Here is a 22,236-nt window from a genome sequence, read left to right as displayed (position 1 = left end):
CTGCAGATTTTGCACAGTCTCCTGTGCTTTGTTTTCCTCGGGCTCCTGGGTGCGTCAGATCCCGGGGGCAATCAAGAAAATACATGCAGGGGCCCCTGCAGCCCCAGGGACCACCACCTCCCCGGGGCCTTGGGGCTCCCCCCTCAGTCATCAATGAGAGCCCAAGCCCTGGGGGATGGGGTCCCCGGGAGCAAAAGTGGCCCAGGTGGGGGGGGGGCACACAGGCCCCCCTTCCTATTAAAAAAAAAGAAAAAGGATGTGGCCATGCCTTGGGGAATGGGGTCCCCGGGGCTATATCAGCCTCAAGAGGGAGGGTCACAACTGGAATGGCGTGGCATGCAAAAAAACAATGGATTTAACCCAGATCTGTGACTGGGGGAGAATGTTTGATTAGGTCAGCATTCCGTCCATCATCTGTTCTTTATGCATTTATTGCCCTAAGTGGGAAGAGTATGCCCAGACATGGGTCCTGTGCTCACTACATCACCAGGTTCAAGCTAGCCTGGCTGATGAGGAGTGTTACCCCAAAACCTGTCCCAGGATGCTTGTTTGAGGTCCAGGGAAGACCTCGCTTGGCAGTTCAGGCAGGAAGAAGGATGAAGATTTGCATATAGCTGAGTCCGAACTGGGATGGCGAATTGAGCTAAAGAACGATGATGGATTAAAGCCAGCTCTGCGACTCGGGGTGAGTGTTTGAAAAGATTCAACGCTGGTCCATTACCTCCTTGTGTTTGCTCTGTTTGCCCTAAGTTGGCAGGGTATGCTCAGACATGGGTGCCTTGCTCACTTTGCCACTGAATTCAAGCTAGCCTGGCTGATAAGGAGTGTTACACTGAAACTGGTCACAGGATGCTTGTTTCCAGTCCAGGGAAGACCTGGCTTGGCAGTTCGGGCTGGACTGTTCCCATGAGGCACAGGATCAAGACTGATTTGTATATAGATGGGTCTGAACTGGGGTGGCGAAGTGAGCTGCAAAACAATGATGGATTTAACCTAGATCTGCGACTGGGGTTGAGTGTTTGAAAAGTTTCAGCGCTTCGTCCATGATCTCCTTGTGTTTGGGTTGTCCACCCTAAGTTGGCAGGTTATGCCCAGCCGTAGGTCCCTTGCTTACTTTGCCACTGGATTCCAGCTAGCCTGGCTAATGAGGGGTGTTACCCCAAAACCTGTCCCAGGATGCTTGTTTATGGTCCAGGAAGACCTGGCTTGGCAGTAGGGCTGGACTGTTCCAATGAGGCACAGGATCAAGACTAATTTGTATATAGCTGGGTCTGAACTGGGGTGGCGATGTGAGCTGAAGAACGATGATGGATTTAACCCAGATCTACGACTGGGGGTGAGTGTTTAGAAAGTTTCAGCGCTTCGTCCATCATCTCCTTGTGTTTGGTTTGTTCACCCTAAGTTGGCAGGTTGTGCCCAGACGTAGCTCCCTTGCACACTTTGCCACTGGATTCCACCTAGCCTGGATGATGAGGGGTGTTTCCCCAAAACCTGTCCCAGGATGCTTAGTTTCAGTCCAGGGAAGACCTGGCTTGGCAGTTCAGGCTGAACTGTTCCCATGAGGCACAGCATCAAGACTGATTTGCACATAGCGGAGTCTGAACTGGGGTGCAACGTGAGCTAAAGAACAATGATGGATTTAACCCAGATCTGCGACTGGGGTGACTGTTTGGAAAGATTCAGTGCTCCGTCCATCATCTCCTTGTGTTTCCTTTGTTCGCCCTAAGTTGGCAGGTTATGCCCAGACGTAGATCCCTTGCTCACTCTGCCACTGGATTCAAGCTAGCCTGGCTGATATGGGGTGTTACCCCAAAAGCGGCCCCAGGATGCTTGTTTCCGGTACAGGAAGACGTGGCTTGGCAGTTTGGGCTGAACTGTTCCAATGACGCACAGGATCAAGACTAATTTGTATATAGCCGGGACTGAACTGGGGTGGCGATGTGAGCTGAAGAACGATAATGGATTTAACCCAGATCTGTGACTGGGAGTAAGTGTTTGAAAAGCTTCAGCACTTCATACATCATCTCCTTGTGGTTGGTTTGTTCAACCTAAGTTGGCAGGTTATGCCCAGACATAGGTTCCTTGCACACTTTGCCACTGGATTCCAGAAAGCCTGGCTGATGAGGGGTGTTACCCCAAAACCAGTCCCAGGATGCTTATTTCCGATCCAGGGAAGACCTGGCTTGGCAGTTCAGGCTGGACTGTTCCCATGAGGCACGGGATCAAGACTGAATTGCATATAGCTGGGCCTGAACTGGGCTGGTGAAGTGAGCTAAAGAACGATGATGGATTCAAAACCGATTCTCGACTGAGAGTGCGTGTTTGAAAAGTTTTGGTGCTCCATCCATCATCTCCTTGTGTTTGCTCTGTTCACCCTAAGATGCAGGGTATGCTCAGACATGGGTCCCTTCCTCACTGTGCAACTGGATTCAAGCTAGCCTGGCTAATTAGGGGTGTTACCCCGACACCGGTCCAAGGATGCTTGTTTCCGGTCCAGGGAGACCTGGCTTCGCAGTTCAGGCTAGAACGTTACAATGAGGCATAAGATCAAGACTGATATGCACATAGCTGGGTCCGAACTGGGGTGACGAAGTGAGCTAGAGAACGATGATGGATTTCACCCAGATCTGCGACTGGAGGTGATTGTTTGCACGGATTCAGGTCTAGTCCATCATCTCTTTGTGTTTGCTTTGTTCGCCCTAAGTTGGCAGGTTATGCGCAGACGTAGGTCCCTTGCTCACTTTGCAACTGAATTCAAGCTAGCCTGGCTAGTGAGGAGTGTTACCCTGTAACTGATCCCAGGATGCATATTTCCGGTCCAGGGAAGACCTGGCTTAGCAGTTCGGGCTGGACTGTTCTCATGAGGCACAAGATCAACACTGATTTGCATATAGTTGGGTCTGAACTGGGGTGGTGAAGTGAGCTAAAGAACAATGATGGATTTAACCTAGATCTGCGATGGGGTGATTGTTTGAAAAGATTCAGCGCTCTGTCCATCATCTCCTTGTGTTTGCTTTGTTCGCCCTAAGTTGGCAGGATATGCCCGGACGTAGGTCCCTTGCACACGTTGCCACTGGATTCCAGCTAGCCTAGCTGATGAGGGGTGTTACACCAAAACCTGTCCCAGGACGCTTATTTCCGGTCCAGGGAAGACCTGACTTGGCAGTTCAGGCTGGACTGATCCCATGAGGCACAGGATCAAGACTGATTTGCACATAGTTGGGTCTGAACTGGGGTGGCAAAGTGAGCTAAAGAACGATGATAGATTCAACCCCAATCTGCGACTGGGGGTGAGTGTTTGAAAAGTTTCAGCACTCCATCCATCATCTCCTTGTGTTTGCTCTGTTCGCCCTGAGTTGGCAGGGTATGCTCAGACAGGGGGTCCCTTGCTCACTTTGCCACTGGATTCAAGCTAGCCTGGCTGATGAGGGGTTTTACCCCACAACCATTACCAGGATGCTTGTTTCCAGTCCAGGGAAGACCTGGCTTGGCAGTTCGGGCTGGTCTGTTCTCGTGAGGCACAGGATGAAGACTGATTTGCACATTGCTGGGTCAGAACTGGGGTGCAACGTGAGCTAAAGAACAATGATGCATTCAACTCAGATCTGCGACTGGGGTGACTGTTTGGAAAGATTCAGTGCTCCGTCCATCATCTCCTTGTGTTTGCTTTGTTCACCCTAAGTTGTCAGGTTATGCCCAGACGTAGGTCCCTTGCTCACTCTGCCGCTGGATTCAAGCTAGCCTGGCTGATATGGGGTGTTACCCCAAAAGTGGTCCCAGGATGCTTGTTTCCGGTACAGGGAAGACGTGGCTTGGCAGTTCGGGCTGGACTGTTCCAATGACGCACAGGATCAAGACTAATTTGTATATAGCTGGGTCTGAACTGGGGTGGCGATGTGAGCTGAAGAACGATAATGGATTTAACCCAGATCTGCGACTGGGGGTGAGTGTTTGAAAAGTTTCAGCGCTTCATCCATCATCTCCTTGTGTTTGGTTTGTTCAACCAAAGTTGGCAGGTTATGCCCAGACGTAGGTCCCTTGCACACCTTGCCGCTGGATTCCAGCAAGCCTGGCTGATGAGGGGTGTTACCCCAAAACCAGTCCCAGGATGCCTAATTCCGATCCAGGGAAGACCTGGCTTGGCAGTTCAGGCTGGACTGTTCCCATGAGGCACAGGATCAAGACTGAATTGCATATAGCTGGGCCTGAACTGGGGTGGCAAAGTGAGCTAAGGAACGATGATGGATTCAACACCGATCCTCGACTGGGAGTGAGTGTTTGAAAAGTTTTGGCACTCCATCCATCATCTCCTTGTGTTTGCTCTGTTCATCCTAAGTTGGCAGGGTAGGCTCAGACATGGGTCCCTTGCTCACTGTGCCACTGGATTCATGCTAGCCTGGCTAATTAGGGGTGTTACCCAGACACCGGTCCAAGGATGCATGTTTCCAGTCCAGGGAGACCTGGCTTGGCAGTTCAGGCTAGAACGTTCCAATGAGGCACAAGATCAAGACTGATATGCACATAGCTGGGTCTGAACTGGGGTGGCGAAGTGAGCTAAAGAACGATGAAGGATTTCACCCAGATCTGCGACTGGAGGTGATTGTTTGAAAAGATTCAGCTCTCGTCCATCATCTCCCTGTGTTTGCTTTGTTCACCCTAAGTTGGTAGGTTATGCGCAGAGGTAGGTCCCTTGATCAATTTGCCACTGGATTCAAGCTAGCCTGGCTGGTGAGGGGTATTACCCTGTAACTGATCCCAGGATGCATGTTTCCAGTCCAGGGAAGACCTGGCTTGGCAGTTCAGGCTGAACTGTTCCCATGAGGCACAGCATCAAGACTGATTTGCACATTGCTGGGTCTGAACTGGGGTGCAACGTGAGCTAAAGAACAATGATGCATTCAACTCAGATCTGCGACTGGGGTGACTGTTTGGAAAGATTCAGTGCTCTGTCCATCATCTCCTTGTGTTTGCTTTGTTCGCCCTAAGTTGGCAGGATATGCCCGGACGTAGGTCCCTTGCACACGTTGCCACTGGATTCCAGCTAGCCTAGCTGATGAGGGGTGTTACCCCCAAACCTGTACCAGGATGATTATTTCCGGTCCAGGGAAGACCTGGATTGGCAGTTCAGGCTGGACTGATCCCATGAGGCACAGGATCAAGACTGATTTGTGTATAGTTGGGTCTGAACTGGGGTGGCAAAGTGAGCTAAAGAACCATGACAGATTCAACCCCGATCTGCGACTGAGGGTGAGTGTTTGAAAAGTTTCAGCACTCCATCCATCATCTCCTTGTGTTTGCTCTGTTCGCCCTAAGTTGGCAGGGTATGCTCAGACATGGGTCCCTTGCTCACTTTGCCACTGGTTTCAAGCTAGCCTGGCTGATGAGGGGTGTTACCCCGAAACCAGTCCCAGGATGCTTGTTTCCAGTCCAGGAAAGACCTTGCTTCGCAGTTCAGGCTGGTCTATTCCCAGGAGACACAGGATCAAGACTGATTTGCATATAGCTGGGTCTGAACTGAAGTGACGAAGTGAGCTAAAGAACGATGATGGATTCAACCCAGATCTGCGACTGGGATTGAGTGTTTGAAAACTTTCAGCGCTCCGTCCACCATCTCTTTGTGTTTGCTTTGTTCACCCTAAGTTGGCAAGGAATGCACAGACGTGGGTCCCTTGCTCATTTTGACACTGGATACAAGCTAGCCTGGCCGATGGTGGGTGTTACCCTGAAACCGGTCCCAGAATGCTTTTTTCCGGTCCAAGGAAGACCTGGCTTGGCAGTGCAGGCTGGACTGTTCCCATGAGGCACAGCATCAAAACTGATTTGCATATATCTGGGTCTGAACTGGGGTGGCGAAGTGAGCTAAAGAACGATGATGGATTCAACCCAGATCTGCGAATGGAGGTGAGTGTTTGAAAAGTTTCTGCACTCTATCCATCATCTCCTTGTGTTTGCTCTGTTCGCTCTAAGTTGGCAGGGTATGCTCAGACATGGGTCCCTTGCTCACTTTGCCACTGGATTCAAGCTAGCCTGGCTGATGAGGGGTGTTACCGCGAAACCGGTCCCAGGATGCTTGTTTCTAGCCTAGGGAGACCTGGCTTGGCAGTTCAGGCTGGACTGTTCCAATGAGGCACAGAATCAAGACTGATTTGCACATAGCTGGGTCTGAACTGTGGTGACAAAGTGAACTAAAGAACGATGATGAATTTCACCCAGATCTGCGACTGGGGGTGAGTGTTTGAAAAGTTTCTGTGCTCCGTCCATCATCTTCTTGTGTTTGCTCTGTTTGCCCTAAGTTGGCAGGGTATGCTCAGAAATGGGTCCCCTGCTCACTTTACCACTGGATTCAAGCTTGCCTAGCTGATGAGGGGTGTTACCCCGAAACCGGTCCCAGGATGCTTGTTTCCAGTCCAGGGAAGACCTAGCTTGGCAGTTCGGGCTGGCCTGTTCCCATGAGGCACAGGATGAAGACTGATCTGCACATAGCTGGGTCTGAACTGGGGTGGTGAAGTGAGCGAAAGAACGATGATGGATTTCACCCAGATCTGTGACTGGGGGTGATTGTTTGAAAAGATTCAACACGCGTCCTTCATCTCCTTGTGTTTGCTCTGTTCGCCCTAAGTTGGCAGGGTATGCTCAGACATGGGTCCCTTGCTCACTTAGCCACTGGATTCAAGCTAGCCTGGCTGATGAGGGGTGTAACCCCGAAACCGGTCCCAGGTTGCTTGTTTCCGGTCCAGGGAGACCTGGTTTGGCAGTTCAGGCTCGACTGTTCCAATGAGGCACAGGATCAAGAGTGATTTGCACATAGCTGGGTCTGAACTGGGGTGGCAAACTGAGCTAAAGAACGGTGATGGATTTCACCCAGATCTGCGACTGGGGGTGAGTGTTTGGAAAGATTCAGTGCTCCGTCCTTCATCTCCTTGTGTTTGCTTTGTTCACCCTAAGTTGTCAGGTTATGCCCAGACGTAGGTCCCTTGCTCACTCTGCCACTGGATTCAAGCTAGCCTGGCTGATGAGGGGTGTTACCCCAAAACCGGTCCCTGGATGCTTGTTTCCTGTCCCGGAAAGATCTGGCATGGCAGTTCTGGCTGGAATGTTCCCATGAGGCACAAGATCATGATTAATTTGCATGTATCTGGGTCTTAACTGGGGTGGCGAAGTGAGCTAAAGAAGGATGATGGATTCAACCCAGATCTGAGACTGGGGGTGAGTGTTTGAAAAGTTTCAGCGCTCTGTCCATCATCCCCTTGTGTTTGCTTGGCTCAAGTTAATTGTTCAGAAGAAATGGAATATGAGGCCCAAGTGAACGAAATGTACAAAAGATTCAGTAGACGTGGCTATCCTGTTACTATGTTAAAAGATGCAAGGACAAGAGCAACTAAGTGGAAGAGAGAAAATCTGTATGTGACAAAAACATCACCAAAGACCTGAGAACCCAGCAGTGAGGTGACAAGATTCATCACCGATTTCAATATGTCAAATCAAGCCATTAAAAAATCAATAGGAAATAATTGGAAGGTACTTAGAAAAGATGAGGAAATTAAATGATTAACATCTGAACATGTGAACATTACATACACAAAGGTACCATCAATGGGAGATTTACTAACTAAAAGCTATTTTACGAGAAGAGGGGCTCGGAAAGAAAATTGGTTAAAGAACAATGACTTCTTCAAATGTCAGAAATTTAAGGTTTGCCGTTATGGACAGAATAGAGTGGACATAAGAAACAAGATCAAAGAAAGGATATTGTGCGAAACCACACATGCCTTCTTGGAATGTAGATGTGGAAAACAATATATTGGTAGCTCAGTTAATAAGCTAAAGCTACGTATATTGCAATATCTTAGAGCAATCTTGAATAAAGATTTCACATATGTGATGGCAAAATACATCTGGAGAGATCATGAGGGCTCTCTGGACAATTTTTCATTTTCTGGCATTGAACATATCCCAATCAAGATCAGAGGAGGAGGTCGGAAAGCAACTTAGAGACAGGCAGAGTCAAAATGGATTATCAAGATAGGAACTGAAATCCCATGGGGCCTTAACACAGATGCAAGTTATATATATATTTATGATCTACAAGTGAAGAGAAACTTTTTTTCTGAAATAGACTGCAGGGTTCCTAGGTCTTGACTAGGCGTTGTGTGCAGCTAAGAGAACTGTGTACCTGGCACACACACACATTAATGTAGATATACATCTAGAGAGGCTTTAAATTTATTGTTACATGGATATCTCACACATGGATTCTTATATCAATGACTTTATATGTGCTTCATAATCAGGATATACACGTTACGGGTTGTACAATTCCATAGTAAGCACTTCGCACCTTATGACTGGGTATAATCGTGGTCCTTCGAAGAAAGGTCTGTGTGTGATGCTGGATGTACATCTATGGCAAGAATTAGTATTGTATCTGCTGTGCGAGATTTGCACACCCGAGGATTAAGTGAAAGAGCTATATCTGTTATGCAGTTCTACAGTAAGCACTTCGCACTTTATGATTTGGTGCAAACATGGTCTTTGGAAGAAAGGTCTATGTGTGTTGCTGGATGTACCCCCATGGCAAAAAATCAGTACTGTATTTTCTTCATGAGATTTCAACATCCGAGAATTAAGTTCAATCGTTTTAACTATAATAATATATATACATACATAGATATTTAAAACAATGTTGATGCACTTTAAATGTGATGTGCAATAGCTTTATCCTTATGTAATATTTATACATATATATGAGCTATCTGGCAAAGGAAAAATGTGTAGTCACGTTAAACTTGGCACCATTGGGCATTTTAATGTGATGACGCAAAAGTTAAAACTTAGGATAGATGTATGCACTTAACAAACATCTCTCTGGTAATTGATTGTCATTTTTGTTTTAAGCAATGTACTTTACAACTTGAAATTCATAAAAATTTAATATACCATAAATTGATAAAAAGATCGATGTAAATACTACATATGAAAAACAACAAGATATATGGTCTTATTCCCCTTTAAGAGACAAATGTGATTTTAATTAGGTGGTGGGAAGAAGGCTGTTGTCCCTTTAAAAGTGACACTGTATGCACCTAGTCTATGACCCAGTTGATGGCCATGGCCGAAACGCGTAGCTCAGTTTTCTGACACATATGCACTTCGCACTTTGCTAAAAAGAAGGGAAAAAAGAAGAAGGCATTGAACAAACACTTGCTGTTTGCAAATCTTCAAATTTGCTGTCTTTCTGTGTCGCTCACATTGGATGAGGAGTGTTAATTGGAGGAGGGCAGTATCCAGAAACGAATCCTATATGTCCTCCAGCTCGCTAGTAAAACCTGGTGCGCAGCTTTCAGAGTCAGGGCGATCTGCCTGCCCTTGACCGAGCGCAAGGGGAAGGTCAGAGAGTTGGGCAGCCCTAAGATAGTGTAGGCAGGGAATCTCGGAATAGCAGTGTCAAAGACCTTGTCGATTTCATCGAGGATCTTCTCTCAGTACCTCGTAAGCTTTGGGCAGTTTCACAGCAAGTGCAGAAGGGTACCTGGGCTCCCACAGCCACGCCAGCAGAGGTCGTCACACTGAGAGTTCCACTCAGTTTGCCAAATGGGGCTTTTAAACCAAGATCTATTGTATATATATTCAGATGAATTTTATACACATTTGTGTCAATATCTATTGGTTTTTAACTGACAACCTATAATCGATAGGTTGGTCAGTAACATGGGTATTAACCATCTATTTAGGCAAACGTGAATTTGTAATTACTCTGCGTTTTTATCTAATTCATAAATGCATATTTCCACATTTGTCCTTTTGCACAAACCCATCTTCTACTGTTGCACTGATTATACATATTTTGCTGCTACATAGCCATAGAACTTCGGTTCAGGAAATCACAGTCTGTTGTTTATGTCAATTTGTTGCACTGTCACTTTAAAAATGGGGAAGAGTTGTCAGCGCGTCATGTGATCAAGGTCCTTGTGGACTGAAATGTGTCATGGCGACATAGCGCAAAAAAACAAATAAAATAATTTGCACAAAGGAAGAGGTGTCTGTTCCTGTTTTCCGATTCATGCTGCATTGGATCGTATGGAAAAAGGTTACTTGAAATATATATATATATATATATACATATATATATATATATATTATCTACTGGCGGTCGCCAGTAGATAGTTATAGTTAGGACCGTGTTTCCATAGGAAATCTGAAAATTCTATTTTTAATAACTTTGGCGCCGGTTGACGAATCCTCGCAAAATTTTCAAAACTAATGGGGCGCTCCGCTCAGCTCCTACCCTGAAAGTCTTGGGGCGATTCGTCAAGTGGGGGCCGAGAAAAAAGGGGGGTCCCAAAACGCATTTTCCCCATGCATTTACCCATAGGACCTTTAGTCGAAGGTACAGCCCGAACGGCTTAACAGAATTACTTGAAATTTGGCAGAGAGGTAGTACTCAGGTCAGGGAAGTGCCTTTTGCAGGTCTGGTGTCAATCTGTTCAGTAGTTCCTGAGAAAATAGCATTTAAAAGCATATAAATATCTATAAGCGCGTACCGTGCGCGCACCGTGTGCGCACCGTGCGAGCTCCGTGCGAGCACCCTAACGTGCGCGAGCGTAATTCTGATTGGTGGTTACATGTTAGTCAATGTTCGAATCGGTCGAAATTAGGAAGTGTCGGCCGCCATTTTGTTTGTTTTCAGTGCGAGAGTGAAAAAGGAAGGTGGCGAACGTGAAAAGGGGGCAGGGTAGAGAGTTCCTGACCCCCTAGCCTTTGTCAGGGGGTCCCTGAAGGACCCCGAAGGCAGAAAAATTATTTTATTTTTTTTAAAATTGTGGGGGTGCACGCACCGTGTGCGCACGGTGAAAAACCCCCCAAAAAAAAACTTTTAATACGTAGTTTATTGTAAAATAAATATATAAAAAAAATAATAATACATACATAACTTAGCATTTAAAAAACCGTACAAATTCACTGAAAAAACCATAGGTTTCATACACGTTATAGTTAGGAATTAGCATTTAAAAAACCTTGCAAATTCACTTAAAAAACCATAGGTTTCACACATGTTATAGTGAGGTGGATACTTCACTCGTAAAAAACCAATGAAATTGCCCCGTTATTGTTAGTTCAGATAACTATAACTCGCGCGACCGCCACTCTATTACAAGGATGATGTCATCAGTGATGTCATGAGTGATGTCACTGACCATGTCATGAGTGATGTAATATGTGACGTCATCAGCAGTGCATTGCGGGCGCGCGAGTTATAGTTATCTGAACTAACTATAACGGGGGAAGTTCATTGTTTTTTTACGAGTGTGATACCTATGGTTTTTAAGTGAATTTGCACGGTTTTTTAAATGCTAATTCCTAACTATAACATGTATGAAACCTATGGTTTTTTCAGTGAATATATATATATATATATAGATCGACGCTACCAACAAAGTCCACCCTCTCGGACAAAGTGCAGCACTCAGGGAGTATTCCGTAGATTTGTTTATTCAGCAACAAACAAACAAAGACAGACGCGTTTCAGGTTATCCTTCTTCAGTGTCTAGTTGCGCTAGCCGCGCGAGAACATTTTAAATTCAAAAGGCCATTGACGTCACTTCCCCCACCAGTACAGCTAATGCAATATTATCTATCACATTTGTAGCTGTTCATGACACACAATTGTCAAGCGATATTTACAATATGTTTAGTTAATCACATTTGATTTCATTCATAATGAGAAACAATTGTGTAGTCTTGACGTTGTTGTTTTAATTCTTGAATGTCGAGCGTTAAACAAGGAAATGTGTTTATCCATATAAGTTGGTACGTTAACTTCACCCTGTTAAGATGGCCGCCATGTGATAGATAATATTGCATTAGCTGTACTGGTGGGGGAAGTGACATCAATGGCCTTTTGAATTTAAAATGTTCTCGCGCGGCTAGCGCAACTACACACTGAAGAAGGATAACCTGAAACGCGTCTGTCTTTGTTTGTTTGTTGCTGAATAAACAAATCTACGGAATACTCCCTGAGTGCTGCACTTTGTCCGAGAGGGTGGACTTTGTTGGTAGCGTCGATTTTGAACGCGGGCACCACCGCGTTACAGCACCCGCCTACGAGTGCCTTGGCTTCTGGTGCAACCTGGTAGCGATAATTGTTTCCAGGGCACCGCGTGAGGACACCGCAGCTGTGCATCTACACAGGAGTGAGGACTGCAACCGCAGGAGCAGAAGGAGCACGGACCGTCCCTTCCAGTGGAAGTAACGGGATCGGGTAAGGCGTGCTCCTTTCTTTATTACAATCCTCCTCAATCACTGCAACACGAGTCCCACGTCAGGCGTATGGGAGTCCGTTAGAAGTAAGAGTACACCTTCTCTTCCTTACATTCAAGCAAACGACAAGCAATGTTTGACGAAGCAGATCGTCGCGAGGCAGCTCATGACATTTTCAAGAAGACCACAACATCGTCATTAGAGAACCCACAAGCTGTACCGAATGAGTCAAACACCCGCAAAACCTTGCGCACTTTTCACCAAACTCGAAAGACTCTATGAAAGAGAGGTAAGAAAATGGTGGGAAGCCACCTCCCTCCAAAGTTACATGGATGTCGACAGAGTGCCTAGGGGCCTACGGATCTACACAGTGCCCGCTTATGAAAACCCGGATCCCTGTCTCCTGGAAGAATGGGCTGAATACACAGCAGCGTCATGCAAAGGCATGCTCGCAATCCTGGTTAAATTCGCCTGGAGTGACAGAGAAAAGGCATTGGTGGAAATTGCGAATCTCGAGAAAGAAATTGCTAACGATGATGACAAAACTAAACAGGAAGAGTTAAAGGAAGAAATGAGGAAACGTCTACAAAGATATGAATTGAAGATACGACAATGTAAGCAGGACAAATTTGAACGTGATGAACGCGATTACGCCCAAGGGAGGATCCTGACCTTCGCAAGAAAATTTGATGAACCACGAAAAGCCATCCACAAGAAGAAATCTCCGGTACCGTCTGATAGAATAGAAACTTCCGAATCTGAGGTCACGGAAAGTGAACTATCGGGAGAAGACACGACTGCCCCTCAGAGTGATAAAACGAAAAATCCTTTTCACTTGGAGTTCGATCTGATACGGCAAACGTGGCTGAGAGGCGGGAAGAGCAAGCCTCCGGAAAACGCAGACGGACAAGGAGAGGCGGCTGGTGGCGCACGAAGCAGAGGAAGAGGCAGGGGCGCATCTCGAGCGAAGCGCAGCAACAGGGGAAAACGGTGGTAGAAGAAACAAATGATCTGACCATCATTAACCTCACGCCACGTGTATTAAGCGAAGCTGAAGAGGCAGCCCTGAAACTAGGACTATCATTCTGCCCGAGCGATCGCTTAGAATACACGCAGACGCGCATCGACTTATTCAAATTTATCCGCAAAATCCAATTACAGAAATATTTCAAATTAAAACCTTCTATAACTGAAGCGAGAAGACTGAAGCACAAACCGAGGCATAAGGTAACAGATGTCTTAACGGTCCAGGATCTGCATACTATTGAACTGCTGGAAGAATTACGGGCAGAAGAAGCAACCGCAACCTCACAGAGTGAGGATTTAGTCCTGAGAGTACACCGGGCGGGGATTGAACAAGAAACACCTTCAACCACCTTCAAGCCTCCTTCCATTTTCAATCCACAAATGCCATACGATGCCATAGACTTGTTTTCCGATGCAGTACTTCATGATCTTCAGAAATTCAGAACCAAGACTTCTTCCTGTATACCGAAACAACAGAGGAACTTAACCCATGAACAAGAAGTGATCCTTAAAAATTTGGCTATGGATGAAAATATAATTTGTAAACCTTCGGACAAAGGTGGGAACGTAGTGTTACTTACAAGAGAACAATATTGTCGAGAATCTTACCTGCAGTTGAATGACATCAAGTTCTATGAAAAAACCAACAAAGAACTGTACCAAACTAGTATCACCCAATATCATGCCTTGATTGCTAAATGGCACAATCGAGGGTTGCTTGATATTAATGAATTTCTCTTTTTACGTAACAATGAACCAGTCACACCTACGTTCTACCAATTACCGAATATACACCAAGACAAAGTTGATCCACCTGGGAGACCAATAGTCTCTTCAAAGGGCAGCTTGGCAGAGAATATGTCCATCTATATAGACAGTTTTCTTCATCCATTTGTCATACAACTCAAGTCATATGTTAAGGACACTAAAGATTTCATTCTTCATCTGATGGACATTCACTGGGAACCTACCTTTAAACTAATCGCTATGGATATAACTAGCCTATACACCTGTATAGATCATCACCAGGGTATAATGGCAATGCGATACTTCCTAAATAAAAGGCCCCTAAAGTTTGCAGAACACAGTATCATGCTGCTAGAATTCATTGAATTTTGTCTCTATAATAACATTTTCCTATTTCAGGGGCAATTGTTTAAACAAATCTCTGGAACAGCTATGGGCACCTGCTTCGCCCCCAGCTATGCGAATCTTTTTGTAGGTTGGTGGGAAGAGCAGGTGGCCCTTAGTGACGAAAGACAAAAATGGGCCGAACACATAGTTGTGTGGCATCGTTATATTGACAATCTTTTTATAATTTGGAGAGGTTCAATTGAACAAGCTGAGCATTTCATTTCTGAACTCAACAATAACAATTTTAATCTTGGGTTCACATATGAAATTAGCACCACGGAAGTCAACTATCTAGATCTTAAGGTGCAGGTGAGGGATGGCAACCTTGGAACCGAATTATATCGGAAACCGACTGCCGGTAACTCAATTTTACACGGCAGTAGCAATCACCCCCCCAAGCTGATAAATAGTATACCCTATGGGGAACTTCTCCGGCTCAAACGAAATTGCTCCAGAGAGGCCGATTTTGTGTCTGCTGCTTCAAATTGCATGACAAGATTTCTAACTAGGGGATATAGTCAGGAAGTTCTTAATGCAGCATTAGTGAGAGTTAACAATATCAAGAGGAAGGATCTGTTGATCCGAAGTGACATCCAGACTAACAGCAAAAAAAGCATTAACTCAGAAGGTAACAAACTTCGGATGATAACAACCTTCTCAGACGATGCAAACACTTTGAGGAGAATAATGAAAAGGAATTGGCATATATTGCAAACTGATTCCGTAATGGGTAAAGATATCCCGGCAGTGCCATTGATTACTTTCCGTAAATCACGGTCTTTGAGGGATAAACTGGTCCAGAGCTACCTACCACCTGTGAGTCACTCTAAAGGTGTTCTGAAAGATATGAAAGGTTTTTTCCCATGTGGGAAATGTAAAGCTTGTTGTAACAGCAAAAGAACCCTGAGCTACACTATTGATGGGATAAAAAGACCTAAACCCATAGATACATTTATCACCTGCACCACTACTCATGTAGTTTACTGCCTATTGTGTCCCTGTGGACTTAAGTACATTGGCAGCACTATTCATAGTGTAAAAATGCGCATCTTGGAACACCAGCGCGCGATTATGAATAACGACAGTAACTACCCTGTAGCCAGACATTTCGCCCTCAAACATAATAGTAACAGGGAACTGTTACAGTACTTTGGCTTGGACTGTGTATGTACTAATCCAAGGGGTGGGGACAGAGTGCAACGCTTGCGGAGACTTGAATCCCGCTACATTATTGATTTGCACACCAAAACACCCTTTGGGTTGAATAGCGGAGAGGAATTAGCTGTGCATTTGGGGAGGTAATCAGGGAGATTCTGTAACATAATTGTCTTCTTTTCTTCTTTTCCCGTCTTCCCCTTTTTGTCACTCATAAGCTCAGGGACTATTAGGGGTAAGAACAATTCTTGTCACCCATTGGTGTTTCCACTGAGCATGTTATGACTCTTTCTAACAGTAGTGAGGGTATAGCCTTATAGATTTGATTGGATATTTGTAACCATAAGATGCTTAGGCTGATACACGGCTTTGATTGTTTAATAAATTACGTAATACATCAATGTATCAATTTAACAATATGAGGTTTTTTGCTACAATATGCACGCCGATCCACGGCTCAATTTTATACACATTTGTAGCTGTTCATGACACACAATTGTCAAGCGATATTTACAATATGTTTAGTTAATCACATTTGATTTCATTCATAATGAGAAACAATTGTGTAGTCTTGACGTTGTTGTTTTAATTCTTGAATGTCGAGCGTTAAACAAGGAAATGTGTTTATCCATATAAGTTGGTACGTTAACTTCACCCTGTTAAGATGGCCGCCATGTGATAGATAATATTGCATTAGCTGTACTGGTGGGGGAAGTGACGTCAATGGCCTTTTGAATTTAAAATGTTCTCGCGCGGCTAGCACAACTAGACACTGAAGAAGGATAACCTGAAACGCGTCTGTCTTTGTTTGTTTGTTGCTGAATAAACAAATCTACGGAATACTCCCTGAGTGCTGCACTTTGTCCGAGAGGGTGGACTTTGTTGGTAGCGTCGATTTTGAACGCGGGCACCACCGCGTTACAGCACCCGCCTACGAGTGCCTTGGCTTCTGGTGCAACCTGGTAGCGATAATATATATATAGATATATACATATATATATATATATATTCACTGAAAAAACCATGGGTTTTACACACGTTATAGTTAGGAATTAGCATTTAAAAAACCTTACAAATTCACTGAAAAAACCATAGGTTTCACACATGTTATAGTTAGCTGTACATTTCACTCGTAAAAAACCAATGAAATTCCCCCGTTATAGTTAGTGCAGGCAACTATAACTTACGCGACCGCAATCCTCTGCTGATGATGTCAGATATTACATCACTGATGACATATGTGTGTTTATAAAAAATAAATATTTGTAATATATGTATGGCTAAAGATACAGTATTAGCATCAACAGAGGATTGCGGTCGCGTGAGTTATAGTTGCCTGCACTAACTATAACGGGGGAATTTCATTGGTTTTTTACGAGTGAAATGTACAGCTAACTATAACATGTGTGAAACCTACGTTTTTTTCAGTGAATTTGCAAGGTTTTTTAAATGCTAATTCCTAACTATAACGTGTGTAAAACCCATGGTTTTTTCAGTGAATTTGTACGGTTTTTTAAATGCAAATTTTTTTTTGTGATTTTTTGTAAACCTATGTATAAAATAATATATGTACTATATCCTGCATTATGGAAAGTTTTTTTTTTTTTTTGCATTTTTTTCCGTGCGCGTACGGTACGCTGACGGTACGCGCTCCGTACGTCATAAGTACGGTGCGCGTACGTAATAGGATACGTGTACGGTAAGCTGACGCTACGCGCTCCGCACATCATAAGTACAGCGCGCTTACGTGATATGTGCGTGACGTACGCGTACACGCGGAAGCAACGTCGCGGTTACGCAGGGGCGTGTAATGCGCATGCGTGAGTGCATCTTCCGTACGCGCTCCGTAAGCGCTCCGTAAGCGTCACGTTTGCGCATGCGTACTTGTTTACGAGCGCGTACCGTAAGCTTACGGAGCGCGCACGGTAGGTCATGTGATCCACAAAGAACACTTTTCATTGGTTGAAATTACTTTCAGTTCCAGAAACTTCCCACAACACACCCATTCCCCTCATTACTGCTTGAAAGAACACTTTTCATTGGTTGAAACTACTTTCAGTTCCAGAAACTTCCCACACCACACCCATTCCCCTCATTACTGCTTGTGATTCTCTAGGAGCAGGAGCTGAATTGTCTTTGGGATACAATGGCAGAACAGCAGACCTCTTCTGAGAGTGAGGCTAGCAGCACCACCATCATCCAGAGAAGGAGGAAACAGAAGAATTCTTTTATATGGGAGTATTTTACTTTTCCAGAGGGGGAGAAAAAGGTCAATGCTCCACTGGTCACTTGCACACTTTGTGACCGTGTTTTATCAAGAGGAAATCCTAGATAAAAGTATTCCTTTGGAAATCACTCTATGATGAGACACCTTAGGGATAAACATCCCAGGACCTTTGCTCGACATACTGGAGAAAACTCTTCAGTAAGTCACCAGAGCCCAGCCTCAGAAGCTCAGCCGAGTACATCATAGGCAGCTCAGCTGAGCCCTTCCTCTGAGGTGGGAGCATCACCTTCTTCTGCTCCTCGAATTTCGCGGAATTTCTCCGTTTACGCCGTGCGCGTACGCTACGCGCATTCGGCGATTTTTAAAAAAAAAATTAAAATTCATTTTTTGCCCTTGGGGGTCCTTCTAAGAACCCCTGACAAAGGCTAGGGGGTCAGGAACTGTCCAGCCTGCCCCCTTTTCACGTTATCCACCTTTGTTTTACACCCCCTCAGACTGCGAGAGACAAAATGGCGGCAGACACTTCCTGATTTCGACCGATTCGAATGTTTACTAAGATCTAACAACCAATCAGAATCGCGCTCGCGCACGGCACCGTGCGCGTACGGTAAGCTTACGGTAAGCGGACGGAGCGCGCTTACAGATATATATATTGATTTAAATGCTATTTTCTCAGGACCTACTGAACAGATTTACACCAGACTTACAAAAGGCACTTCCTTGACCTGAGGACTACCTCTGTGCCAAATTTCAAGTAATTCTATTTAGCCATTCGGGCTGTAGCTGTGTCTAAAGGTCCTATGGAAAAATGCATGGGGAAAACGCGTTTTGGGACCCCCCTTTTTTCTCAGCCCCCGTTTGACGAATCCCCCCGAGACTTTCAGGGTAGGAGCGGAGCGTAGCGCCCCATTAGTTTTGAAAATTTCGCGAGGATTCGTCGACTGGCGCCAAAGTTATTCCAAATAGAATGTTGCGGATTTCCTATGGAAACAGGGTCCTAACTATAACTATCTACTGGCGACCGCCAGTAGATAATATCTATCTATCTATCTATCTATCTATCTATCTATCTATCTATCTATCTATCTATCTATCTATCTATCTATCTATCTATCTATCTATCTATCTATCTATCTATCTATCTATCTATCTATCTATCTATCTATCTATCTATCTATCTATCATCTATCTATCTATATATTACCTACTGGCAGTTGCCAGTAGGTAATTATAGTTAGGACCTATTTTCCATAGGAAATCCGCAACATTCTATTTGGAATAACGTTGGCGTCGATTGATGAATCTTCGCGAAAGTTTCCAAACTTTTGGCCAGCTCCGGTCCGCTCCTATCCTGAAAATTTCACGGTGATTCGTCAAGCGGGGGCCAAGAAAAAAGGGGGGTCCCAAAACGCGTTTTCCCCATGCATTTTCCCATAAGACCTGTTGACGCAGCTACAGCCCGAAGTGCTGAACGGAATTACACCAAATTTGGCAAAGAGGTAGTCCTCAGTTCAGACTCGTTCCTTTTGCTTAAATGGTGTAAATCCGTTCAGTAGTTCCTGAGAAAATCAAAAGTAAAATCACATATATATCTGGGCGGAGCCTAACCACACATCTCATCGTGAGATCTGATTGGCTGTCAGCACTTCATCCAAGAAGTGTTGGCAGCCATCTTGGGACCAATATACATGATAGCACCTCATTAAAAAGCAATGCAGTTAATAGAAGGTTTTAAGACTTTAGTTAAATTATGAATCATTTGTTGATGGTACCATACTCATTTTAGGAATTGTGGTGTATTCTAAGGTGATTGTACCATGTGAAAAAGCCTTCTGCTGTGATATCATGAATCATGTTTGAGGGAAAACTATTTTCTCATGCTTTTCCCACAGAGGTTTGGAAGGTGATCTATAAGCTAAACTGAGAGCATATTTTCTGTAAATTCACATTATCTTTCTCAGTCATGTGAGAATGAAGTCTGACATTCTCAGTAAAACATGTACATCCAACAAGTGCAGAGACTGTCAGTTGATTCCTTTGTGTTCTACTGCAGCTTCCCAGAGTGTTCTAAAGAACAACTAGAGCTCTAACAGTCCTACTTATGACAAACGTATGGCACACCTGAAGCCATCTTGGTTGGAATAAAGTGGCAACTCTTAAAACATTTAATTTAAAAAGGAACAAAATGAGGGGGTTCCTTTTGCCATAGAAAGTATGATTAGTGCTGCAGAAAGAAAAATTAGGGCACATTTTGAGCTACTTCTCAAATCCTCTTCTATTTCATTAAAAAATTCTGACATGCAGACTGAAACATGCACTTTCAATACCAGCAGCAGACTTCCCTGGTGAGCAGTAGCTTTACTACAGCGATCTAATAAGCAACTAGAGTGCTAACATTCTGAATTTATGGCAAATGTGTGACACATCTGAATGCCTTCTTAATGGAATCAAAGTAAAAACTGAAAGTATTTCCTACTGAGGAGACTGTAGTAAATGAGGAAATTAGGAAACATCATAACAAATAAGTCTCCCAAAATGGCCACCAGAGACAAAAGAGCCCAAATGTAGCCCAAATATCACCCAGATGTAGCCCAAGTATAGCCCAATGACAGAATGTCCCAGAGTGTTCTAACGAACAACTAGAGCGCTAACAGTCTACCTATGACAAAAGTATGGCACACCTGAAACCATCTTGATTGGAATAAAGTGGTAACACTTAAAACATTTAATTTACAAAGGAACAACATGAGGGGGTTCATTTTGCCATAGAAATTATGATTAGTTCTGCAGAAAGAAAAATTAGGGCACATTTTGACTTCTCAAATCCTCTTCTATTTCATGAACAAATTCTGACATGCAGACTGAAACATGCACTTTGAATACCAGCAGCAGACTTCCCTGGTGAGCAGTAGTTTTACTACAGTGATCTAATGAGCAACTAGAGTGCTAACATTCAGAATGTATGGCAAATGTGTGACACATCCGAATGCCTTCTTGATGTAACCAAAATAAAAAACTGAAAGTATTCCCAATGAGGAGACTGCAGTAAATGAGGAAATTAGGAAACTTCATAACAAATAAATCTCCCAAGATGGCGACCAGAGACAAAAGAGCCCAAATGTAGCCCAAATATCACCCAGATGTAGCCCAAGTATAGCCCAATGACAGAATGTCCCAGAGTGTTCTTAAGAACAACTAGAGCGCTTACTGTCTTACTTATGACAAAAGTATGGCACACCTGAAGCCATCTTGATTGGAATAAACTGGTAACACTTAAAACATTTAATTTTAAAAGGAACACAATGAGGGGGTTCATTTTGCCATAGAAATTATGATTAGTGCTGAAGAAAGAAAAATTAGGGCACATTTTGAGTGACCTCTCAAATCCTCTTCTATTTGATTAAAAAATTCTGACTGAAACATGCACTTTTAATACCAGCAGCAGACTTCCGTGGTGAGCAGTAGCTTTACTACAGTGATCTAATGAGCAATTAGAGTGCTAACATTCAGAATTTATGGCAAATGTGTGACATATCTGAATACCTTCATGATGGAATCAAAGTAAAAAACTGAAAGCATTTCCTACTGAGGAGACTGCAGTACATGAGGAAATTAGGAAACTTCATAACAAATAAATCTCCCAAGATGGCCACCGGAGACAAAAGAGCCCAAATGTAGCCCCAAATCATCCAGATGTAGCCCAAATATAGCCCAATGACAGAAGTGTGCAAAACACTTATTATTTTGTGTTTTTGCAGTGTTATATAGTGCAGACTTGTCAGGTATTGGAGTGCTTTACATGAGCATTGGATACATCACACAAGAACAAATTCATTTTGGTTGTAGACATGGGGAGACCAAGTGATTTGACCAGAATCACAGAATGTCGAGCTGAAGCAGAAACTCCAACCTGGTTCCCCAGTTGCAAAGTCTGCAGTTCTGGAAGTAACACCACATCCTCTCCCCTAAGTGCAACATTTAATCAAGTGGTCAACTGGATAAAAAAACATAAAGATAACAAATAATTTAAAAGTGCTTTGTCGCTATTTGAAAACTCAGAAAATATGTCCTTATTTTAGTCTTTTAGAGCACTAACCATAATTTTGATACCAATAAGACCCTCTCATATATGTAATTTCTAAAGGAAATGCTCTAGGTATTACAGTTTTGATTACATCAAGATGACGTCAGGCGTTCCACACTTTTGTAATAAATATAGAATGTTAGCAATCTAGTTGTTCATTAGGATACTGTTGAGAGGCAGAGGCCAGGGGCACGGACTCTGAAAATTGAAGGCAGGCAGGAGGGTGCAAAGGCAACAATTTAACCACACTGAGCAGGCAGGAAGGGCCGTGGCAGCACAACAGACTATGGAGGGCAGTGGAAAGGGGGGCGTGGCAACACACCAACAATACAGGACTTGCAAGAGAGGCTGT

Source organism: Triturus cristatus, chromosome 2_1 (assembly GCF_964204655.1).
Source record: "Triturus cristatus chromosome 2_1, aTriCri1.1, whole genome shotgun sequence".
NCBI lineage: Eukaryota > Metazoa > Chordata > Amphibia > Caudata > Salamandridae > Triturus > Triturus cristatus.
The sequence above is the reverse complement of the archived record's forward strand: the minus strand, read 5'-3'. Positions refer to the sequence as shown.